At 35.2% G+C, this 19,377-nt stretch overlaps 1 long non-coding RNA gene across 2 annotated transcripts in view; it reads left to right on the top strand.

The window, feature by feature from the left end:
- Positions 1-19,377, top strand: part of LOC114484720 (uncharacterized) — a 95,710-nt gene that overhangs the window by 5,457 nt on the left and 70,876 nt on the right. The gene's annotated exons all lie outside the window — the stretch shown is intronic.

The raw sequence follows: 19,377 nt of genomic DNA, 5'->3' as shown, positions 1-19,377 counted from the left end.
ATTATATATCATTCGTAAGTATATAACAGATTTGATTTTTCAGTTACCACACAGCTATGTTCAGCATGTAGCTAACTATTTGAAAGCAGATAATCTTTTAAAAAGGAATATAAATTACAACTTTATATGGAACACTTTAACATGTGTGAATGTGTCTTCACTCCCAGCCTCCTTGAAAGCTGCTTATGGCACCTGTCCCCCGTGTGCCTCAGCCAGAATTGCCTTCCTTCTTACAGGTCACAGGTACTCTTACACATAGAATATGGTTGCATAAAGCACCGGAACCTGAACACTATTCATCCACTCCTTTTGACCAGCATGCTTTCACAAAGGCCAAAGAGGAGACTTACACTAGGGGCCTCCATGACGATTCAACCCTATCTCTCCTCCCACCCTGCCATCCATGTATGCTCGTACATGCCCTAGGAAAGAAGTTTTATCAGGGCTGGGGTCCTTTATGACCCCTAGTTGTAATTCACTGCCTCTGTAAAATAGAGAATTCGTGTATTGATTTAAACCTCATACAAAAGGTTCTGCATTCCAATGGAGTGTATCACTGGGCCATGAGAAAAAAGCTTTCCCAGTAGTCTTATTTGCTAAGATTGGTGCTGAAATAAAAATTTCACAAGGTAAAAAATGACTATTTTTATTAAATTTTCTATTTCACACTTAACATGCTCTCAGACTCTCTCTCTCTCTCTCTCTCTCACACACACACACACACACACACACACACTGGATGATCCAGGATGAGAGGAAGCTCATGGTCAGAGAGATTGACAGCAGGTGGAACCAATATGGAGTGCTTTATCATTTGTTACTTCTCCATCAGCTATCAAGGTGAAAGGAGGTAATAAAAATTGATATTGTGTGCACACTCACATCTGTGCGTAAATATACATGTTTTAATGCAGAATATGCTAGTAACAAGTGGAAATGATACTTAGACAATACTCTTTGTTGTCCAAAATATCATGTAGTTTGTCAGGAATCCTATGGATAAGGAAAGAGCGAGTGGTTTGCGATGAGTTTTCCTCACTATGATGAGGTATGTTTCTCTTTACAACTTAGATGAATTGAAAAGGTGCTTTTACTTGCTGAGACCCATATTATGCAATTTCAGACATTTACATTTCTTGGTCAAGTATTAAACTTACATACTCTTACTGTATGGTGTTTGCAGAACACTCCAGCATTAAAGTCCTCAGTAGTGTTTGGGTAAGAGTGGTTATCTCAGTTTTTCAGATGAGAAATTGAGATCTGATCTCATCGCTTGCGCTCTTTTCATCGCATCATGCTGCCTTCAGTGACATTGAATGATGCTGCTAGTTTACTTATGTTAAAATATTTCTACCCATATTAAAGCTGCTTGGTACTAGTACTGGAATAGATATTAACCTAAGTTCCTTTGTCAGGTTTGTTACTTGATTGACTTAGAGTATATGGTAACAGCTAGGCTGAAGCTTTTAAAGAAAACTTCCTAATGCAGCTTAACAATGTAAAAGTATTACAGGAATTAAATCTCATTTCCTCTTAAATATTCTATAATTTACACTTTGGTAATGTGACCTACTTCTCACTTAGTCATAGATTTAATTTAAATTTATTGCTTTTTTGAAACCTCATTTTTTAAAAAAATCTGGGTTCTTGTCCCTATTGTGAAACTTGTGTATTATGTGACCTGGGTCAAACTAATAAATTCCACTTGTCAGCAGTTTCCTTATCTGTATATTGGAGATAATTAGTAGTGTCTAGGTCATAAGACTGCTTTGATAACTCATTGCAATAAAGACTGTCAAGTACTTAGCACAATGCCTGGCACATAACAGGCCCTAAAACATTAGGTGATTATTATTATAATCATCATCATCACTTCTTAGGATTCTTAGGATCACATTATAATATAATCGGCTTTGTACATAATAGGGACTTAAATTATAGCTACTCTTTTATAGCTTTATATCCCTGAGGTAATCACAAACAGAAGAGGATTTGAGGTGACTAAATGCCACTTTTTCTTTTTTTCTCTTTTTATTTGAAATAACTATAGACTCACAGGCAGGTGCAAAAATAGAATATAAAATCATGTGAAACCTGTAAGCTTATGCTTTTTGACAGATTTTGGGGTCTTTCAGCTTTTATTTACTTGAATATCTTTTCAGCGCCACACTCCTGCTCCTTTCTTTCTGGGACCCAGATGACGTGCATGTTAGAGCTTTTATTATTGTCACAGGTGTTGTGGTTTTGCTCATTTTTTTCAGTCTATTTTCTTTATGTTCAGATTGGGTCAATTCTATTTGTCTGTGTTCAAGTTCATTGATTCTTTCCTGCCATTTGCATTCTGCAGTTGAACCCAGCCAGTGAGTTTTAATTTTGGTTGTTTTATTTTTTCAATGTTATTATTTTGGTTTGATTCATTGTTATAACTTCTATTTCTTTGCTGAGATTTTCTATTATTCATTTGTTTCAGTAGTGTTCATAACTGCTTCTTGAAGCATTTAATGATGGCTGCTTTATTAAAATCCTTATCAGATAGTCCCAACATCTGAGTGATGTTGGTGTTGACATCTGTTGATTGGTTTTGCTCATTCGGGTTGTGATCTTCTGGTTCTTGATATGTTGAGTGGTTTTTTTATTATATCTTGGACATTGTTAGTATTATAAGACACTGGATCCTATTTAAATCTTATATTTTAGCAGGCTGTCACCCTGGTTAGGTTTAATGTGCAAGTGTTTTTGTTTTTGATGATCTTGACAGTTTTGAGGAGAATCAGTCAGGTACTTTGTAGAATGCTCCTCAATTCAGATTTGTTTGATGTTTCTCTCATGCTTAGACTAGGTTTATGGATTTTGGGGAGGAAGACTAAAGAGGTGAAGTGCCTTTCTCATCACATCGTATTGATGAAAGTGTCATCAAAATGATATAACTGATGATGTTAACCTTGATCACCTGACTAAGATAGTGTTTGCTGGATTTCTCCACTGTGAAGTTACACTCCCTCTCCCCCTCCACTTTCCATAATGTTACTCTTTGGAAGCAAGTTAATAAACATAGTCTACACTTAAGTGTTGGGGATTTATGCTACATCAGGAGTATCTACATAAACTATTTAGAATTCTTCTTTGCAAGAGAATATCTCTTCTTCCATTTATGTATATATGTATGTATGTATGTTTTCATAGACATGTATTTTATGACTTGGGTTATAATCTAATAGTACATTATTTCCTTTGTTACACAGATTGTTCCATCTTTGGCCATTCGTAGCTCTTTGAGTTGGTTCCTATGTCTCTAGGCATACCCGCATCTTTGTATGTGCCTGGCATTACAAGATGCTACAGACTAATTTTGTATATTCCTATTTCAGTCCTAGAATCAGCCATTTCTCCAAGGATAACTTATTCCTTTTTTTGGAGAATGGTGTCAGAAATCAAGATCTGAGCACTTGGTGGGTTCAGTGCTACTGGGATGTCGTTGCTTCTACACCTTTTCAGTAAACAGAGCTAGGAAATTTATGTATATATGCTAACTTTTGTATACACACATCTCTATAATTATTTCTATTACTATCCATCAGTATCTATATTAAACTAAACATGCTTTCATATTGATTTCTCTGACCCTAATCTGTTACCACATAGATCATTCTAGACCCATCCCCTTGCTTCTCTGTAACCTCTCACTCCAACAGTGAAAAATCTGATTCTCACCATCCACTATCTATTTACTTATTTGCTTAATCCCATTATAAATGTTTCAGAATTGTTAACCCATATCCCCAAGAGAAACAACCAATTACAGTATATTGCTTATGTACAGTCTCAGAAATAATATTTCAATAAAAACTATTCATGTAATTTGAGCAATCTGTGTTCAATACAAAGTTATGTCATGGGTTTTCCAGAACTTGAGTGTATATTTGTAAAACTGGTACTTCTATCTTTTCCAAATCACAATCCATTTATATGTTTTACCTTTAGATAGTTTATTCATTCATTCAGACTTAGGATGTGTCTACTGTGTTCTTAGTGTGGTCTTATATATAAAGAGGAATGAAATTGTATTTCTGTCATTAGAAACTCATAAAGGAATTAAAGGGATTGACCTATAGAGGGCAAATCCCAAGAATCTCATAGGTACTGGGAAGTCTAAAATGTGAAAAACTAAATACAGGGAGTAGAATCTGATAGTCATTGAGAGTACTACTGTCATTGATTTTTTTGGGGGGGGGAATAAGATTGTCCTTGGGGCATCTAAATTATAGGAGATTTTTAAAGAATTTATAACCTATTTGTTGTATTAATAGACTATTTTTAGAACAGTTGAAGATATACATTAAAATTGAGCAGATAGTATAGGAAGTTCCCATATTACCCCCCCATACACAGTTTCCTCCATTTTTTTATATTGGTAAAATATACATAATATAAAATTTATAATTTTAACCACTTTAAGTGTGCAGTTCAGTGATATTAAGTATATTCACATTATTGTGAGACAATCACAACCATTCATTCCAGAGCCTTTTATCTTCCCAAGCTGAAACTCTGTATTCATTATACAATAACTCCCCATTCCTCCAGCCCCCAGCCTCTGGAAGCTATCTTTTTACTATCTGTATCCATGAATTTGACTACTCCAGGTAACTCATATGAGTGGAATCATACAATATTTGTCCTTTTGTGTCTGAATTATTTCACTTAGCACAGTGTCTTCAAGAATCATCCATATTGTAGCATATATTAGAGTTTCCTTCTTTTTAAAGGCTGAATAATATTAGATTGTACATGTAAAATACATTTTGTTTATCTATTCAACCGTCGATAGACATTTGTTTTTTCCCCCCACCATTTGGCTATTGTGAGTAATGTTGCTATGAACATGAGTGTACAAATATGTTTGAGACCCTGATTTGGGTATATATCCAGAAGTGGAATTGCTGGATTATATGATAATTCAATGTTTAATTTTTTGAGGAACTGCCATACTGTTTTCCACTATGGCTGTGCCATTTTACAAGGGTTCAAATTGCTCCACATCTTTGCCAATACATACTATTTTCTGTGGTTTTCTTCAATAACAGACGTCATATTGGATGTAAAGTGGTATTTCATTGTGTTTTTGATGTGAATTTCCCCAATGATTAGTGATGTTGAGCATCTTTTCATGTGCTTCATGGCCTTTTGTATATCTTCTTTGGAGAAATGTCTATTCAAGTCCTTTATCCATTTTTGAATTGGCTTTTGTTGGTTGTTGTTGAATCATAAACATTCTTTGTATATTCTGTATATTAATGCCTTATCAGATATATTATTTGCAAATATTTTCTCCCATCCTAAGGTTGCCTTTTAGCTCTGTTAATAGTATCCTTGATGCAAAAAGCTTTTTGATTTTGGTGAAATCCAATTTATATTTTCTTTTGTTGCCTGTGCTTTTCGTGTCGTATCCAAAAAATCATTACCAATGCCAATGTCATGGTGCTTTGCCCCTATGTTTTCTTCTAAGAGTTTTATGGTTGCAGATCTTACATTTAGGTATTTGATCCATTTTGTGTTAATTTTTGTATATGGTGGAAGGTAAGGGTCCAAATTCATTCTTTTGCATGTGGATATCCAATTTTTCCAGCACAATTTGTTGAAGACTCTCCTTTCCCCCATTGAATTATTTTAGCAACCTTGTAAAAAATCATTTGACCATATATGCGAGGGTGTATTTCTGGAGAGTCTATTCTATTCCATTGGTCCATTCTATTCTTATAGTAGGTCTGTCTTTATGCCATTTTCACACTGTTTTGATTAGTGTAGCCTTGTAGTAAGTTTTGATAACAGGAAATATGAGTCATCCAACAGTGTTCTTCCTTTTCAAGATTGTTTGGGCTATTCAAAGTCCCTTGAGATTCCATATGAATTTTAAGATGGATTTTTCTATTTTCACAAAGTTATAATTGGGATTTTGATAGGGATTGCATTAAATTTGTAGATCGCTTTGGGTAGTATTGACATCTTAACAATATTGATTCTTCCACTCCATGAATATGGGATGTCCTTATGTTTATTTCTGTCTTTCAGCAATATTTCATAGTTTACAGTGTCCAAATCTCTCACCTCTTTGGTTAGGTTTATTCTTAAATATTTTATTCTTTTTGATGCTATTATAAATGGAATTATGGAATGCTCTCTTCTCTTTTGAATTGTTCATTGCTAGTGCCTGAAAATGTAACTGTTTTGTGTATTGATTTTGTATCCTGGAACTTTGCTGAATTTGATTATTAGTTCTAACAAAATTGTGGAATCTTTAGGGGTTTCTGCAAATATGATCGTGTCATCTGTAAACAGAGGTGATTTTACTTCTTTCTAATTTGAATGTCATTTTGTTTTCATTTTCTTGCCTAATTGAACTGAATAAAACTTTCAATAATATGTTGAATTGAAGAGGTGAAAGTGAGCATCCTTATCTTGTTCCTGATGTTAAAAGAAAAGCTTTCAGTCTTCCAACACTATGATGTTTGCTGTGGGCTTTTCATTATACCCATAACATATATTCCAGTAATTGCTTTCTATTCCTAGTTTGTTGAGTGTTTGTTTTTTAACATGAAAGTGTATTGAATTTTGTCAAATGCTTTTTCTTCATAAATTGAGATGATCATGTGAGTTTTTTCCTCATTCTGTTAATGTAGTGTATAACACTGATTATTTTCATATGTTGAACCATCCTGGTGTGAAAAATTAATGAACAGAAACCTAAATTAAATAGATTTGGGAGACCAGAAGGGGCGTTCTCATGCTTTGTGACAATAACTGAGTTCAACAGGAAGAAGAAAGACTCCTTTTTTTTTCTGGCAAGGTGTCAGACAATGAAAAGCCATGGAGCCTTTGTTTACTATAGCCCTCCCAACCTTCTTTTTTCTCCTTATTAAGGCCTTCTCCTTTCCTTGCCGTGTGTGGACTTGCATGTGGATCACCATGGTTGCAGATGCTGAATTGCAATTCTCTGCTGATCCTGAATAAATCCATATTTCCTGGAGAAATATCTGGTAGTCTGTTTGTTTCAGGCCAACACTTGCATTTTGAGGAATAAATCCCACTGGGTCATGGTATATAATCCTTTTAACATTGCTGAATTCACTTTGCTAGTACTTTGTTGAGGATTTTTGCATCAATATTTATAAGGGATAATGGTCTGTCGTTTTCTCTTCTTGTAGTGTTTTTGTCTTTCTTTGGTATCAGAGTAAAGATGTCCTGCTAAAATGAGTTAGTAAGTGTTTCCTCCTCTTCAATTTTTTAGAAGAGTTTGAGAAGGATTGGTATTATTTCTTTAAATGTTTGGTAGAATTCACCAGTGAAGATATCCGGTCCTAGACTTTTCTTCATTGGGAAGATTTTGATTACTGACTCAATCTCCTTTCTGGTTATAGGTCTATTCATATTTTCTAGCACTTCATGATTCAGTCTTGGTATGTTATATACCCCTAAGAGTTTGTCCATTTCATCTGGGTTATCTAATTGGTTGATGTATCATTGTTCATAGAATTCTCTTATAATCTTGCTAATTCCTATAAACTTGGTAGTCAAAAGTCCTCTCTTTCATTTTTATTATAATTTTAGTAATGTGAATATTGTCTCTTTTTTTCTTATTCAGCCTACCTGAAGCTTTGCCAATTTTATTGATTTTTTTTAAAGTCCAACTTTTGGTTTCATTGATTTTCTCTGTTGTTTTTTCCTTCAATACTTTATCTCTGCACTAATCTTTATTTCCTTCTGCTAGTTTTAGTTTTAGTTAGTTCTTTTTCAAATTCCTTTAGATGTAATGTTAAGTTATTGATTTGAAATAGCTCTTCTTTTTGTAAAGTAAGCATTTAAAGCAATAAATTCCCTCTTAGCGCTGCTTTAATCCATCCCATAAATTTTGGAATGTCTTTTCATTTTCATTTGTCTCAAGATATTTTCTAATTTCCCTTATGATTTCTTCTTTGACCCATTTATTACAGAGTATATTGTTTAATATCCACATATTTGTGTATTTCCCTTTTCATTCTCCTATTGGTTTTATTTTTTGTTTCATTCCGTTGTGATTGGAAAAGATAGTTTGTGTGATTTCTATCTTTTTAAATTTACTAAGACTTGTTTTGTGTCCTTACATATGATCTATACTAGAGACTCTTCCATGTGCACTTAAGAAAAAGTATGTTCTGCTTCTTGTTGGGTGAAGTGTTCTATATAAGCTTACTACATGCAATTGGTTTATAGTGTTGTTCAAGTCCTCTATTTCTTTATTAATCTTCTGTCTGGTGTTATTATTGAAGGTAGGGTTTTAAGACGATTCCTACTATTACTATAGAACTATTTCTTCAATGACACCACTGTCATATTTATTTATGGGTTCTGGTTATATATATGTTTGTTTTATCTTCGTGGCGAATTGACCCTTTTATTGATATATAAGACCCTTCCTTTTGTGTCTCTTGAAACATTTTTTAAATTAATGTCTCTTTTATCTGATATTAATATAGGTACCCTGCTTTCTTTTAGTTATTATACGCATGGAATATTTTTTAGACTATTTTACTTTCAACATAAGTATGTCTTTAGATATAAAGAGAGTCTTTACAGTCAGCATATAGTGGGATCATTTTTTTTATATCCATTCTACCAAACTGTGCTTCTTTCATTGAGGAGTTTAATCCATTTAGATGAAATAATTACTGTTAGGAAAAAAGCTTAGATTTTGCTATTTTGTTGTTTCATGTATGTCATACTTTTTTGTCCCTGACCTTCTCCCTTACCACCTTACTTTGTTTTTAGTTGTATAAGTCCTCATGTATTTTGGATACTAATCCCTTACCAGATGTATGGTTTGCAAATATTTTCTTCCATTCAGTAGGTTGTATTTTCACTCAGTTGATTGCTTCCTTTGTTGTGCACAGGTTTTTTGGTTTGATGCAATCCCATTTGTTGATTTTTGCTTTTGCCTGTGCTTGTGGTGTCATATCCTGTGGCAAAGAAATCACTTCCAAGACGAATGTCAAAAAGCTTTTCTCCTATGTTTTCTTCAATGAGTTTTACAGTTTCTGGTTTTCTGTTTAAGTCTTTAATCCCTTTCGAGTTGTATTTTGTGTATCATGTAAGATAGGGGTCCAATACAATTTTTCTCCAAGTAGATATCAGTTTTCCCAACATTGTTGAATAAACTAGTCTTTCCCCATTGTGTATTTTTGGGATCCTTTGTTGAAGATCAGTTGTCTATATCTGTGGGTTTATTTCTGTGCTTTCTATTCTGTTGCATTGGTCTGTATGTCTGTTTTTATTCCAGTACACACTGTCTTAACTACTGTGGCTTTGTAGTATATTTTGAAATGAAGAAGTGTGATACGTCCAGCCTTGGTTTCCTTGTTCAAAGTTGCTTTAGCTATTTGGGGTCTTTTTTGGTTCCATATGAATCATAGGTGAAAAACCTCCCAACAAAGAAAAGTCCAAGACCAGATGGCTTCACTTGTGAATTCTAACAAACATTTAAATAATTAATGCCAATCCTTCTCAAATTCTTCCAAAAATTGAAAACGTGGGAACATTTCCAAACTCATTTTACAAGGCCAGCATTGCCCTGACACCAAAGCCAGACAAAGACATTACAAGGAAGTAAAACTACAGACCAATAACCGTGATGAACATAGATGTACAAATCCTGAACAAAATACTAGCAAACCAAATTCAATAGCACATTTAAAGGATCACACACCACAGTCAAGTGGGATTTATCTCTGGGATGCAAGGAGGGTTCAACATAAGCAAATCAGTTAACGCAATACACAACATTAACAAAATGAAGAATAAAAATCACATGATATCTCAACAAATGCAGAAAAAGTATTTGGCAAAATTCAATATCCATTCATAATAAAAACTCTCAGCAAACTGGGTATAGAGAAAAAGTATCTCAACAGAATAAAAGCCATATATAACAAGCCCACAGCTAATATCAAACTCAACAGGCAAAAACTTAAAAGTTTTTCCTCTGAGATCTGGTATAAGGTAAGAGTGCTCCTTTTCTCATCACTCCTATTCAAAATAGTATTGGAAGTTCTAGCCCAAGCAATTAGACAAGAAAAAGAAAGAAAAGGCAACCAAATTGCAAAGGAGGAAGTAAAAACTATATGTTTGCAGATGATGTGATTTTATGTAGAAAACCCTAGACTCCACAAAAAAAATGATAAAACTAATAAAAAATTTAGCAAAGATGAAGATGCAAAATTAACATAAAATTGGTTGTGTTTCTATGCACTAATAAGAAACTTTCTGAAAAGGAAATTAAGACAACAATCTCATTTACAGTAGCACCAAAAGGAATAAAATACTTAGAAATAAACTTAACAAAGGAGGAGAAAATTTGTATGCTGAAAATTATAAAACGTTGCTGAAAGTAATTAAGAAGACACAAAGAAATGGAAATACATCCTGTGTTCATGGAATATACAACCCAAAGCAATCTACAGATTCAGTATAATCCCCATCAAAACCTCAATGGCATTTTTTACAGAAATTGTTACCTGTAGCTTTATCTCATATTTTAAAGATGGGCAATATCCATTATCCAACTTTGTTCTTTTTCAGCATTGTGTTGTCTATTTTGTCATTTCATATCAATATTAGAATAAGTTTGTCAATATGCACAATATAACTTGCTGGGATTTTGTCTGGGATTGCAGAGCCCTCATGAATTACATTAGTGCTCTTATAAAGGTGGTCTGAGAAAAGTCAGTTGTCCCTTCCACCACATGAGGTTACAGTGAAAAGATGTCCACCTATGGACCAGGAAGCATGCTCTCGCCAGACACCAAATCTTCCAGTACCATGATCTTGGACTTACAGCCTCCACAACTGTGAGAAATAAATGTTTGTTTTTATAATCCACCCAGTTTATGGTACTTTTCTTTTCTTTTTTTTTTTGTTAAGATTGAATTAAGAACTATCAATGGATGTTTTTTTAAAAATATTTATTTTTTTGGCTGCGTTGGGTTTTAGCTGCAGCATGTGGGATCTTTGTTGAGGCATGTGAGACCTTTCGTTGTGGCGTGCAGGCTTCTCTTTAGTTGTGGTGTGTGGGTTTTCTCTCTCAAGTGTGGCATGTGAGCTCCAGAGTGTGTGGGCTCTGTAGTTTGTGCCATGCAGGCTCTCTCATTGAGGCGCATGACCTCAGTAGTTGTGGCACGTGGGCTTAGTTGCCCCACTGCGTGTGGGATCTCAGTTCCCTGACCAGGGATTGAACCCACGTTCCTTGCATTGGAAGGCGGATTCTTTACCACTGGACCACCAGGGAAGTCCCTACTTTTCTTATAGTAACCCAAAAAGACTAAGAGAGTGTTTTTAAACAATTCATATTTAAAGTGGTTATTGATATGGTTGAAATAATATGTACCATATGTGTAGCTGCTTTCTATTCACTCTCCTTGTTCTTTGTTTCTTTTTTTTCTTTGTCTTCCACTCACCTTTAACCTTATGTGGTTTAATTGGGCTTTTTATGTGATTCCATATTCTCTCCTTTCAACATATCTATTATAATTCTATTTATTTTAATTTAGTGTTTGCCCTAGAGTTTACAATATACATTTACAACTAATTTAGGTCTATGTTCAAATAACATTATACTGTTTCATAGATAGTTCAGGTACTATGTAACAGTGTTCCAATTCTTCTCTATCATTCTTATTCTTTTTTTTTTTTTTTTTTTGCGGTACGCGGTCCTCTCACTGCTGTGGCCTCTCCCGTTGTGGAGCACAGGCTCCAGACGCGCAGGCTCAGCGGCCATGGCTCACGGGCCTAGCCGCTCCGTGGCATGTGGGATCTTCCCGGACTGGGGCACAAACCCGTGTCCCCTGCATCGGCAGGCGGACCCTCAACCACTGCGCCACCAGGGAATCCCCCCTATCATTCTTTATTATGCTGTCATTCATTTCACTTTTTCATAAGCTATAATCACCCAATACATTGTAGCTATTATTATTTTAAACAAACTGTTATCTGTTAAATCAATTAATAAAGAGAAAAACAAATGGTTTTATTTCACCTTTACTTATTCCTTCTTGAACACTTATCTTTATATAGGACAGGTTACTAAGCTATATCATTTTCATTCTCTCTGGAGAACGTTTTCTAGCTTTTATTGCAAGGCAAGTTTACTGGTGACAAATTCCCTCAATTTTTGTTTGCCTGAGAAAAGTCTTTATTTCTCCTTCATTTTTGAATGTTAATTTTGCTAACAAAGTTCTAGGTTGGTGGATTTGGGGTCATTTTTTTCTTTCAACAATTTATATATCTCACTCTACTTTCTTCTTATTTTAATGGTTTTTGAAGAGATGTTTCAATGTCACTCTTATCCTTTTTCCTCTATATTTTTCTAAAAATGAGTTTTTAGTCACCTAATAAGCCCTTGTGGAAATCAAATGTCTGACCATTGGAGTCTGTTGAAATTTTGTCCTGATGTGTGCACTTTTGAGGTCAATCTGGATTCTAAGCCTGACAAGATAAAAAGGGCTTTGCAAAGCCTTGCTTGACCCTTGAACTTGGAACACAACTCTATGGTCCTGCAACACAGCTTGTTTTCTGATGCCAAAGAAAAGTCTCTTGCTTGGTTGGAATTCTGAATTCACAAATGCTAATTGCCTGTACTTTATATCTGAAACCTAATATTGTTTGCAGTGAACTGCTTCCGTCTCAGCATTAACTATGCTGAACTAAAACTGGATGAAATTGCTCCACTCAAAAAGGAGAACACAGACTCTGATACTGTTGCAGATTTAGAACACCCCTCTGTGGGGGCATCAACTATGAAAATATCCTGGATGTTGGGTGGACCATTTGGGTAACATAAAAATGCCCACAGAAAAGGGCTTATCATCTATTGGGACCTCCTAAAATTGAGCTATTGAATGACTCTTTATTTCTTACACAGAGACTAGTTGCATTTTTAAAAGAAACCACTTTATTGAGGTATGTTCTTATCACACACACAAATAATTGCATTCTTAACTTGTTATTAAATTTGAAAGCTGCAAGTTGGAGGAGGGCATAGCACAGGACCGTGACTCCTCTACCTACTCGTGACAGATTGGACATTTGACCCTTTAGTGGAGATGGTTGTGTCGACTGAAAAAATGCACAACCTAAAAGTTGAGAATTATGGGGTTATTTTGGCAGACAAAACTGAGGACTTAAGCCCAGAAGACAGCCTCTCAAAAACCAGGTAGTCGGAACATCAACAGATTACTGTTAATTAAAGAAAACCAGACATCTCAAGTTAATGAATTTAGTGCTCTTCTATATATGGGAAGATGCAAGACTTTGGGCTCATTGAAATCATTCCGTTGCTATGCATCTTAACTACGTAGGGCCAGTATCCTGCTTTTCTCCATCCTGAATCCCCTTTGGGTATAGTAGGTGGCTGCAGTGCTGATGGCTTGATGGCTGCAACATCTTTTGTTTACTTATATGGTAGGCAACATTTTTAATCCACAGCTGGATGTTGATGGCTTGCAGTGTTTGACTTTCTGGATTAGTTGCACTTTACAACAGTAGACTGGTAGCCTGACTCTACTTCCCTCACCTTTCTCTTGGTACTCACACCTTAGTAAAGTACTTTGTTTATTCAATACAGATGTCTCCAGAATGGCATTGCTCTTTTTGTGGCTTCTCACTGGATAAATGATCAGGACAAATTGATTAAACATTATATAAACACAATTTGAAATTATTTGAAAATTAGGGCTTTGGTCAGAACATGATCCGGTTAAGTTATGTAAAATTGTTTTTCTGTGAAAATGTTTTGGTCCTTCTTTCATAAAACTCATCCAGGTGAATGGTCTGGACGAGATGAAAATATGGGAGAAATGTAAATTATGATTACTGAATAAGACACACTGACTTTATAATAACTAAGAAAAAAAAACAGGTACCCAGGGAAACATGAGAGTGGGATTGGGGATGGGTGGATGGATAAGAAAATAGAGACCTTTGTTTTTCAGAGCTGTACCTGAAAACTTCCCTCCCCTCAATAAAAGCACCAATGTTATCTTCTAAGTTGCTCAGAGTGTTTTGAATTCAAACTGACTATGGAGCCTAAGTTCACACCTGACCATGCTGACTATGAGACAGCAGGGGGTATCCTGCTGCATTTTCCATGCAGAGCACCTCCAGATGTCCTTCACACTCACAAAGCAGATGATATGGAGTCATGGACAAGCAAAACTGTTTGGAACTGATCACCTTCAGACAGTCTTCTTAAAAAACCAAGGACTAAACTGAATTAATTGGACCAGACTGGGGCAGTAAGTCCCCTTATGGGAGGCCACATTAGGGGCCTACATGACCAAACTCCAATAAAAACCTTGGTCACTCAGTTTCTAGTGAGCTTCCCAGCTCACTGCTGGAGAAATTCATTACTGGAGAAATTAAGTGCGTATGGTGAGACATCTCTCAAAAAAGACTCTTGGAAGCTCTTGGTCTCCTCTAGCCTTTGACCCATAGGCCTATTCCCTGATTTTGATTTGTATCCTTTACTATAATACATTTTGGCTGTCACTATGACTATATGCTGAGTCCTATGATCAGTAGCGAAAGTCTGAGTTGTCTTGAACACCCCCATACAGTGGATGTTCAAAAGGATTTATTATAGGATTTGCATTTGTTTTAGGTGATTAGGGAGAAGATTTAAGCAAGCTAGGCTTTACTCTGGATTGGGTGATGTCAGGAGGTGGAGGCAATTCTATGACTTTATACTTTTAAAATGTGTTATCTAAAAATAAGGGCGATTAAAATGAGGCGAAAACTAATTGGTAAAGTAGCATCATTTACTCATGTTGGCCAGGACAGGGGCATGTTCGGTCATTTTTGTGCTTTGGAAAATGTCCATGTATTTTTCTGTGTTCAGACATTATTACTAAGTCGTGTCCTTTTTATCTTGGTTCATTATGGTCACAGAGTGGCGTTCTCTTATGTTGGTGGTGTAAGATTATTTATATTCAACAGAAGAGCACCAAGAACTACTTGTGTGCCAGACCAGCCCCTGGTGTCAATAGCTGCTTTTCTTTTCTCAGATTTATGCTATGTAGGAATTTTTCCTGTTGTTGGGATTATTTTGATAAATTTTCCTAGATGATTTTTATAAATTTAACTTGTCTAGATAGAACATAGGAAGGGACTCAGGAGATAGGAGATTTATTTCCAATATTACTACTGATTGACCATATGACCCAAGGCATCATTTTCCAGGTGGAGAAGCTAGAGGAGAAAATATGCTGTGAAGATTTTACAATAAAATTCTCAAGCTCCAAACAAAACTGCATTTATAAAACACACTTTGAAAAAGATTGGGGGTGCTTTTGGAAAAATAAGTAGTTTCTATCTGTAAGTTAGAAATAAATGGTCTTTTATTTTCTAAAAGTTCATTTTGACTTTAAATGATAGTAAGGCCACAAAGGACAGGGAAGTTATAACATGAAAAATTAGCTGAATTTGTAAGTAATAGAGTTTTCATTTTTTATTCATATGTGTTTAATAATAGGAACATCCATTAAACATAATCTATGTAAGATGTAAGACTGGTGTGACTTTGTCTGTGGAAACAAATGTCCATTTGTTTATTTTATAGAAGATTTTATTGGGAGGTCAATTAGTGGGACAGTTGTTTTTGGTGGTGAGGTGATATGAGTATACTGGGAATTTAAAAGCCCAGTGAGGGCTTCCCTGGTGGCGCAGTGGTTGAGAATCTGCCTGCCGATGCAGGGGACACGGGTTCGTGCCCCGGTCCGGGAAGGTCCCACATGCCGCGGAGCGGCTGGGTCTATGAGCCATGGCCGCTGAGCCTGCGCATCCGGAGCCTGTGCTCCGCAACGGGAGAGGCCACAACAGTGAGAGGCCCGCGTACCGCTAAAAAAAAAAAAAAAAAAAAAAAAAAAGCCCAGTGAAAGCATTTGACATCTATGCATAAAGAAGTCAAACCTAGGGCCTCATTGACTTTCCATTTCCTTCATTCTGTTATGCAGATTCCAAGGGGGACATATTTGTATCAGCTATGTTGTCATCAGAAGACAGTTTAGTCAATTCACTGGAGATTTTGGATTTTTTGGAAACCCATGGATTGATTTTTCTAAACCTAATATCTTGAAATAGATCCATGTGATTTAATTTGCCCCGTGTTTGGAGTATCTACTTTCACGTGCCACACAGCTAAAGGGTGTGTCTAGATAGATAGATAGACAGACAGACATAAATAGATAGATAAAAAATAAACTGCCAAAAAGTGTGTGCATCCAATACTTGTCAACCTGTTTTTCTGATTTTATTCCATTCTTTTAAAATTAGAAATATTATAGGGCTATGTAGGACTTTTATTGTCAGCTAATTGAAGTTCCGTGATATTTATAAAAGAGGCATAATTTTCCATAGTTAAATGAAAGATAAGCTAAAGCAACCTGCACTGTTTGGAAATTGGAAATTTATATTTGTCCTTATGGAAATTTAGGGGAAAAAACTTTTTCAAGGAAAGAGCAGTAGTTATTGAATTGTTACTTCATGCCAAATAAAAAACTTTTCTAACTACTTTGTATAATTGTAATGTGCATAAGTCATATATTCATTTGGAACAATATAGTCATTGCAACTAGAACTGTAAGTTTAAACAGAAATAGTTCAATAGTGTTATTTGTGTTTCTGTCATTGCATTTGGATATCATGAGAATATGCGTCTTAACCTTCTTAATTCTCTGAAAACCAGTTTCCTTTCTCAAAGTTGAAGCCAGCTGGTAACATTTCTAGGATGATAGACGTCCAAAAATTTTAGTCTACTTGCCATCTAGAAATTAGATGATGGGCAGTGAGTGTTTTGAAATCCTTAGGGTGTGCAAGATACTTAAGCCATATATTCAAAGAAAAAGTGTAAGCTAACTGGGGCCTGCTATGGACAGAAGACACTGAAAGTAGCAGATTATTTTACTGTGGCCAAACTACCTGAATCTCTCTGGTGAGTTGAGCTCTTTCTGCAGGGAGATGAGTTGTTTACTGTTGGAAAGACTTGGGCTTCTTCTTTATTCTCCTCTAATTCATTCATTTATTCATAATTTATTTATTCATGTCTCTAATTATGCAAATTGAGTATGAATTGTGAAAATATAGTTAGGAAATACTAATAAACGAATAGAAAAACAAAGCATTGAAATTACTCCAAATTCCACAATTCCAGGTGTAGCAACTATTGGCTCTGTGTTATTTAACCTTTGTTAAAGAAAAATTAATCTGACACTCATTAAAATGGTAAGGAAGACTTTATTCAGGACTATTATGATAGGTATTAAGACTGTTACAATAGGGGAGAGAGATCTGGCTCAACTCCAAGTACAAGAACGAGTGAGGCTTTATAGCCAAGGAGCAGGTTGGAGGGGTAAGTGGATGGAAAATTACTAACAGAAGACATCAAGAATAGGGGTAATTCTTGCTAAACTGATCTAAAAGGATTCTTGCTGAAGACAGGCCAGGGTGATCAGCTATCACGTGGGGGATGGTGGGGGGTGAGGAATTTGATCAGATATCAAGGGTAGGAAGGTTCTCTCTAAACTGGCTTAGCAGGATTCTTACTAAAATCAAACCAGGTAGGCTTGAGGACAATTTTGAAAAGGCCTATTCATAAAGAGGGCTTAGAGGAAACTGTCTAAAGTTTGGTCAAAGAGCGAATCTTTGTCACCTTTTACACTTTGTCTATGCAAGTTAGAGGTGTGTGTGTGTGTGGTGTGTGTGTGTACATAGATAGCTAGATCAAAGGAAAGATTAGGAAAAAGAAAACAAATTTGGGTTCCTAGTATATATTGGATACTTCATGGCAATATTTAATTTTGTGTAATGTAATCAGGTATTTCCCTTTTGGTTTGAAGACTTCTTATATGGCTATAAAGCGAAATTTGCAAACAAGTCACATGAATGAATCTTTTATTTTTATTCATTTATTATTATTAAATTATTCAAATCACTTAAATATCAGTGAATAATCTTTAAAATGGTAATTCTGACGACTATTTATTGACATGGGAAGATCCTTTTGATAGGAACCTAAAAGGGAAAAAAAGGCAGGTATGGAAGAGTCAATACTATGTGATCTCAATTTTTCAAAATCTCTATTTGTTATTCATACCCAAAGAGGAAAAGAAGGGAAGGCATCAATATATTCACATTAGTTCTCTCAGAATGGTGAGATTGCTAGTGGTTTTATTACCTACCACAAGTTTCTTACTTTCCAAATTTTCTAAAATGAGCTTGTATTATATTTATCAGAAGAGGAAAATTAATTTTCTAATTATAGAATTAAAAACAGAAACAAGCAATGTAGGATTCATAATTATAGAACTATGGGACTGACACATGAGCCTGAAACTTCATATGTTATTTGAACCTTCTACCTTCAGTCTCTTTTAAATGAAATATGTTTTAATCAAACACAGGCACACACAGACAAATTGTAGTGGTTAAATATTTACATAATGTTTACTGAGGGAAGGAACATCTTTTCTTTACTTTCTACTTAAGCTCCTGGATCCATCCTCTACACAAAGCACCTTCTGGGACCTTCCAATTTTTGTGACTCTCTACCATAGGTCTTTTAGCCCAATGAGAAGAATTTCTTCCCTGTTTTCCTTCTCCTCCTTCTACTCCCATTTCTTCTCTTCCCGTCCTCTCCTTTTCCCTCATTATTATCAAGAAAGATTTTTAAATGGAAATTTGGATGTGTGGAAAGTAGCACAGGCACCACATCAACTATAAAACAACAAGTCACCCATCCTTAGAAACCTATCATCTAAAAAGGAGGTTGTGTGGTAGTGAGAAGCACTGCAATAATACAGTGTTTACAGTTTTCTAAATTAAAACACACACACACACACACATACATCTAAAAACCTGGAAAGAAATACACTAACACTCTATGATTATTTCTGTGATTATGACACAAAAAACGGTTAACTGTTAAATTTGGAATATAATAACAAACACTCTTTAAAATTCAAAATCTTTAAGTTATATGTGATCAGTATTGAAGTATGGACAAGATAAAACTAGTTGGTTTCCCTACCGTAGGAAATTTATTCCATCTGGTTAATACATTATCATGTCTTTAACTTTTTCCCTAGTGCCAAGTCGTTGAATATTTCCAATTTATTCAGAATTTCAAGGCAAATGTTTTGCTTTTAGGAATGTTACTTCACATTTGAGTATCCTTTTGTTTTACCTCCAAAACAGCCAGCATGGAAGAAGGGTAATTTGCAATTCAGCAGCAGTATTCTGGGATATTGATAATTCAGGTGTTAAGTGTTAACTAGTCATACATATAACTGTGGGCACTGG

The sequence above is a fragment of the Physeter macrocephalus genome, chromosome 21, assembly GCF_002837175.3.
Source record: "Physeter macrocephalus isolate SW-GA chromosome 21, ASM283717v5, whole genome shotgun sequence".
Classification (NCBI taxonomy): domain Eukaryota; kingdom Metazoa; phylum Chordata; class Mammalia; order Artiodactyla; family Physeteridae; genus Physeter; species Physeter macrocephalus.
This window is presented reverse-complemented; position numbering and strand designations above follow the sequence as displayed.